This window comes from Orycteropus afer, unplaced genomic scaffold (genome assembly GCF_000298275.1).
Source record: "Orycteropus afer afer isolate SDZICR_OR568_19922 unplaced genomic scaffold, OryAfe1.0 scaffold00068, whole genome shotgun sequence".
Classification (NCBI taxonomy): domain Eukaryota; kingdom Metazoa; phylum Chordata; class Mammalia; order Tubulidentata; family Orycteropodidae; genus Orycteropus; species Orycteropus afer.
The window spans coordinates 3,857,884-3,864,896 of record NW_006921655.1 but is presented as its reverse complement, the minus strand read 5'-3'; positions in this window follow the sequence as shown (position 1 = coordinate 3,864,896).

Sequence of the window (7,013 nt, the reverse complement as noted above, 5' to 3'; positions counted from 1 at the left end):
ATCCCTCATGAATATAGATGCAAAAATCTTCAACAAAATCCCAGCCAATAGACTCCAACAACATATCAAGAAAATCATTCATTATGACCAAGTGGCATTCATATCAGGTATACAAGGATGGTTCAACATTAGAAAAACAATCAACGTCATCCACCACATAAACAAAATAAAGGAGAAGAGCCACATGATCATATCAATTGATGCAGAAAAGGCATTTGATAAACTCTAACACCAATATGGTCATGAATACAACTTACTCATGGGCAATGAATAATTGACAATATACATACAATTCTCAGGTGACTGAGAATATACTAATATTAACTTTAAAATTTTACCCAGGATCTATTTTAAGTATAGAAAATAATGTAATAGGCTTACATGTACACCAACCAAATTAGAGAGATGATAATATTTTGCTGTTATTGACTTCAGATATCTTTTTAGTTATCATCATCATTATTATCTGGGTGAGAGTTAGAAATTAAGGAGTTACCATTTTTTGCAGACATGAGTCTGGATGTAGTCTTTAAGAGAATATTTACACATAGAAGAGAAAAGAAGTCTAGAGACTGGACCCTAAGGAAATCTAACATTTAAAGGGGGAGATAAAAAGAAACTGGCAAAAGATTCCGAGAGGGATTAGACCTTGTGGTAGGAGGACAACCAAGAGAATGGTGTGTCCTGGAAGACAAGTAAAGAGAATGCTTCAAAGAGGGGCATGTGATCAACTATGTCAATGCTTTTGAGAGGTCAGGTAGGATGAGATCTAAGAACTGACCACTGTTTTTAGCAATAGGTATGCAATTAGTGATATTAATAAGGGCAGTTTTAGATGGAGTAATGGGAATGACTGATTAGAGTGCATTAAAGAAAGAATGGAAGAAGAGAAATTATAGTCAGCAAATATTCTTCTGAGGTTATTTTGTTTTTAGAGAAATAGAGAAAAACTGTAGTAGTTAGAGAGAAAGGTAGGATGAGGAAAGTTTTTTTCTTTTTTTTTAAGGAAGCAGTAAATGGAAGCATAGTTGACGGCTGATAGGCAAGATCCAGTAGAGAAGAAAAAAGTGATGACAGAAGAGAGACATGAGGGAAGTGTGGAAGTGCTGACCTTGAGTAGGTTAGAGGAAATGGTAGATCTAGTACACAAGTAGACAGCCTGTCTTTCATAGAATCGTGGAGACTTCATCTCCTATAGCAAAAGGCATAGCATAGAAAGAGTACAGATGCACGTAGGTAGGTAGATGAGATGGTGAGGTCTTGCAAAAGGATGGAAAGAAAGATGGAAGGCATGACATCATTTCTAATTGAGTATCAGCCTAAATGCATCATTTGTTTTAAGTATGGAAACTTTCAAATCTGGGCAACTTCTATGGGAAGGCAGCACTGAGATACCCATTGTATTTTGAGGCCATCGAAGTAAGCAATAATGAGGGGTTCCCTACCTACCTGATACATCTTCAATTCTGCTTGAAAGCAGTATCTATGGCTATCATGGCTGGTGCTCATGCACTGCGCCTCCCAGCAGCACGTCCTTAATTTTCAGGCCACCTTTGAAATTGAGTCCCAGAGGTCCTAGGGTTTGTATAACACTCCCTCAATCTCTGAGTTGGGCCTAAAATCGTATCACCATCTTCATGGCTGGCATAGAAACCTAAGGGTTTCTCATGAATTGTAGCAAAAGAAATGGGAAGCAGATATTTTACTTAGAATTTTTACTAATTCATTTGCATCTGTATTCAAATGTGAGATTTGTACACAAGTTTCTTTTCTTCTATTGTCCTTGTCTGGTTTTGCTATCAAGGTTTTTTGGCCTCATAAAACAAATTGGGGATATTTTTACCTTTTTCTGTTCTCTGGAGTGCTTTGCATAAGGTAGGAAGTCTATGTTATTTGAAAGTTTGGTAAAACTTGCCTGTAAAAATATTTTCACTAGGGCTTTTTGAGGTATAGGTAATATTTTCAATTTTAAGGGATGCTGCCAAAAAGGCTGTAACAATTCTTCCTATTTCTATCAGCAGTGCATTGGAGAACTCTTTACCCAAATCCTTGACAGTAAAATATTTAATTCTTCCTTTTTATTTTCACCCATAAATGTCATCATCATACTTATTGTTTCTTACAGCTAATGTATATTTATATTTACTGCAAGTTCACTTGTTTATTTGTTTATCCTTACTTCTAGGTTCAATTTCCTTCTTGAAATACATTCTTCAGTGACTTTCAGTGAGGGTATGTGTGGTAAATTCTCTGCCTTTATTTGAAAATACCATTTTTTTGGCCTTGATCTTAAATGTTTTGCCAAGTATGGAATTTCAAACAGTTACCTTCTCTCAGTATTGTGAATATCGCTGCTCTTGAGAATGTCTGATGTCAGTTTCATAGTTATTCCTTTGGAAATTTGTCTGTCTTCCATGTTTGCTTCTTGTTTTTGTTGTTGTTAGGTGCCGTTGAGTCGTTTTTGACTCATAGTGACCCCATACACAGCAGAACAAAACACTGCCTGATCCTGTGCCAGCTCCATGATCCTTGCTATACTTGAGTCCATTGTCACAGCCACCGTGTCAATCCATCTCGTCAAAGGCCTTCCCCTCCTTCGTTGACCCTCCACCTTACCAAGCATGACATCCTTCTCCAGGGAATGGTGCCCCCTGACAACATGACCAAAATAGGTGAGATGAAGTCTGGCCATCCTCGCTTCCAAGGAGCATTTTGGGTGCACTTCCTCCAGGACAGATCTGTTAGTTCTTTTGGCTGTCCATGGTACCTTCAACATTCTTCGCCAGCTTCACAACTCAAAAGCATCAACTCTTCTTCTGTCTTCCTTATTCATTGTCCAGCTCTCACATGCATACAGGGTGATTGGAAATATCATGGCCTGTGTCAGGCACACCTTAGTCCTCAAGGAGACATCCTTGCTCCTCAGCACTTGAAAGAGTTCCTTCACAGCCGACCTGCCCAGTACTACACGTTGTCTAATGTCCTGACTGCTGCTTCCATTGACCTCAATTGTAGAACCAAGCAACATGAATTCTTTGACAACTTCAATCTTTTCTCCATTTATTGTGATGCTCCTTATTGGTCCAGTTGTGAGGATTTTTGTCTTCTTTATATAGAGATGCAATCCATACTGCAGACTGTGTTCCTCAATCTTCCTCAGTAAGTGCCTCAAGTCATCCTCACTTTCAGCAAGCAAAGTTGTATCATCAGTGTATCACAGGTTGTTAATGATTCTTCCTCCAATCCTGATGCCACGTTTTTCTTCATATAGTCTAGCTTCTTGGATTATTTGCTCAGCATATAGATTTAATACATATGGGGAAAGATACAACCCTGATGCACTCCCTTCCTGATCTTGAACCGTGCACTGTCCCCTTGTTCCGTTCAAATGACAGCCTCCTGGTCAAGGTACAGGTTCCTCATGAGTATAATCAAGTGTTCAGGAATTCCCATTCTTCTCAATGTTATCCATAATTTGTCATGATCCACACAATCAAATGCCTTTGCATAGTCAATAAAACACAAGTAAACATCTTTCTGGTATTCTTTGCCTTGAGCCAAGATCCATCTGACAGCAGCTATGATATCCCTTGTTCCACGTCCTGTTCTGAATCCAGGTTGCACCTCTAAAAGTTCTCTGTCAATATACTGCTGCAACCGTTTTTGAATTATTTTCAGTAAGATCTTACTTGCGTGTGATATTAAGGATATTGTTTAATAATTTCCACATTCTGTGGGATCACCTTTCTTTGGAATGGGTACAAATATGGATCTCTTCCAGTCAGTTAGCCAGGTAGCTGTCTTCCAAATCTCTTGGCATAACCAAGTGAGTGCCTCCAGTGCAGCATCCATTTGTTGAAATATCTCAATGGGTATTCTGTCAATTCCCATAGCCTTGTTCTTTGCCAATTCCTTCATTGCAGCTTTGACTTCCTCCTTCAGTACCATTGGTTCTAGATCATATGCCACCTCCTGAAATGGATGAAGATTGACCAGTTCTTTTTGGTACAGTGATTCTGTGTATTCCTTCCATCTTCTTTTGATGTTTCCTGCATCATTCAATGTTTTGCCCTTAGAATCTTTCAATATTGCAACTTGAGGCTTAATTTTTTTCCTCAATTCTTTCAGCTTGAGAAATGCTGAGCATGTTCTTCCCTTTTGGTTTTCTTACTCCAGGTCTTTGCACATTTCATTATAGTAATTGGCTTTGTCTTCTTGAGCTGCTCTTTGAAATCTTCGGTTCAATTCTTTTATCTTGCCATTTCTTCTATTTGCTTTAGCTTCTCTCTGCTCAAGGGCAAGTTTCAGAGTCTCTTCTGTCATCCATTTTTCTCCATGTTTGCGTCTAATGTTTATTTTTGTCTTAAGTGTCTTAGAGTTTAACTGTAAGGTGTCTTATAACAGTAGATAAAGTTAAAATAAAACTTTGTCTTGCTCATGACTCATGGACTTTCTCAAAACTGAAGACTTATGCCTCACATCAGTTCTGGAAAATTCTCAGTCATTATTTTTCTGAAATTGCTAATCATGCAGTTTTATCAGTTTCTCAGCTTCAACTCCAAAAAAGGCATTTATTGGATTTTGTCATTTTCTATATTACATTTTAAAGCAATTCTTGCACATTTTTTAACCTCTGTTGTTTTGAATCTTATTCTAATTTTCTGAGAACTAATATTTCACAAATTTTCTCTTCAGTTGTGTCCCATCTTCTGTTTCCAGAGTGTCGTCTAATTAGCATTACTTATCTATTGCTGTGTAACAGATTACCCCAAAATTTAGCAACAGAGAAAAACAACAGTTTCTGTGGTCAGGAATCTGGGTGTGGCTTAACTGGATCTTTTGCCTTAACATCTCTCACAAGCCTGCAGTGAAGTATTGACTTGGGCTCTGGTCTCATCTGAAGACTTGGCTGGAGAGAATCTGCTTCCAATCTCACAAACATGGATGCCAACAGGATTCAGTTACTCAGGTTGTTGGACTGATACCTCATCAGCTCCTTCCTATCTATTGTCTGGGGGGCACCCTTAATTCCTTGCTACATGGGGATCTCCACAGTGCTGCTCAAAACATGGTAGCTGGCTTCTACCATACTGAGCCAGTGAGAGAGAAAAGTTGTGCGGGAAAGAAGCCAGAGTCTTTTGTAACCTAATCTTAGCAGTGACATTCTATTGATTTTGCCATATTCATGGAAGCAAATCATTAGGTTCAGACCATGCTCAAGGGGAGGAGACTACACAAAGGCAAGAATACCAGGAAGTGAGAATTATTGGAGGCCATTTCAGAGGCTGCCTATAATAGGTTCCAATTTTTTCTTCTATGTGTTTTTTTTTTCCATATTGCTGAACCATTTAATCTAAACTTTTGGTGTTTAAATCAACTTTCTTTTGATTTGTCTGTGAATCTCATTCATGGGGGATTGTTGTCTCATGCATTTCTATTTTTTTGATTGTGATATATAACATATATGTGTGTATATATATGTACACACACATATATTTTAATTTTTCTTTTCTTTATTTTTTAATACATTTTATTGAAATATAATTTATATACAGTGAAATACACAGAACTGAAGTTACATGGATCAATGCATTTTTTTTTGCAGTGTTCCCTCCCCTTCTCTCCCATCCTAGTAACCAACAAAGTTTCCTTCCATATGTAAACCTTTCCTTGACTTTTTACAATAATGAGCTAATACTGTATTTGTCCTGTGATTATTTCACTCAGCATAATGTCCTCCAAGTTCATCCACATTATGTGGTGTTTTGCAGGTTCTACATTTATTCTTTAGTGTTGCATAGTATTCCATTGTGTGTGTTGATTATCCTTTCTTCTGTTGATGGGCATGTAGGTTGTTTGCATCTTTTTGGTATTGTAAATAGTGCTGCGATAAACATAGGTGTGCATGTATCTGTTCTTATCCTGGCTCTCACTTATTTAGGATATATATCTAGTAATGGGATTGCCTAATAATGGGATTGCTAGGAGCTCTAGTGGCATAGTCCCTAAGGCATTTGACTGCTAACCAGAAGGCTGGCAGTTCAAACCTAGCAGCCACTCCTGGGAAGGAAGGTTGGGCAATCTACTTCCATAGTGATATCACCTTAGAAATCCAAGGAGAGGTTGCTATGAGTCAGAACTGACTCCATGGCAGTGAGTTTGGTTTGGTTTGGTAAATGGGATTGCTGGGTCAAATGGTATTTCTAATTCTAGCTTTTTAAGGAATAACTATACTACTTTCCACAGTGGTTGTGTCATTTGACAGTCCCACCAGCAGTATATAAGAGTCCCAATCTCTTGCATCCTCACCAGCATTTGTTATATTCTGTCTTGTTGAACTTTGCCATTAGTGCTGGGGTGAGATAGTATCTCATTGTTGCTTTGATTTGCATCTCTATGATGACTAATAATCATGAGCATTTTTTCATGTATTTGCTGGCTGCCTGAATAACTTCTTTGGTGAAGTGTCTATTCATGTCTTCTGCCCATTTTTTAAATTGGATTGTTATATATTTTAATTTTTAAAATAAATTCTTTGAGTTTAAATTAGGAATGTGTTCCTAGAGAAGTTTTGTGCACAAAAAGTATTTCTAATCAGGGAAGAATTTTTGTGTTTACTTCTTTGAGTAGTGTGGTAGTTAAATTTGGGTGTCAACTTGGCTAAGCATGGTTGAGTGGCTGCCAGCTGGATATAGTATTGCCGGTGATGAGACTGGTAATCAACTCCATGGTGGAATCTACTGTAAGCAGCTGAGTAGCTGCCTTAGGGACGTGGTCTGCTTCTTGTATATAAGGAGAAGCCTTAGGGATAGTCTTTAGCTTCCCGTACACTTGAACCCTGCATGTTGTTGTTATGTGCCATTGAGTCAGATGCAACTCATAGCGAGCCCTCCTTGGATTTCTGAGGAAGTATTACTACGGAAATAGATTGCCCAACCTTCCTTCCGAGGAGTGGCTGGTGGGTTTGAACTGCCAGCCTTCTGGTTAGCAGTCAAGTGCCTTAGGCACTATGC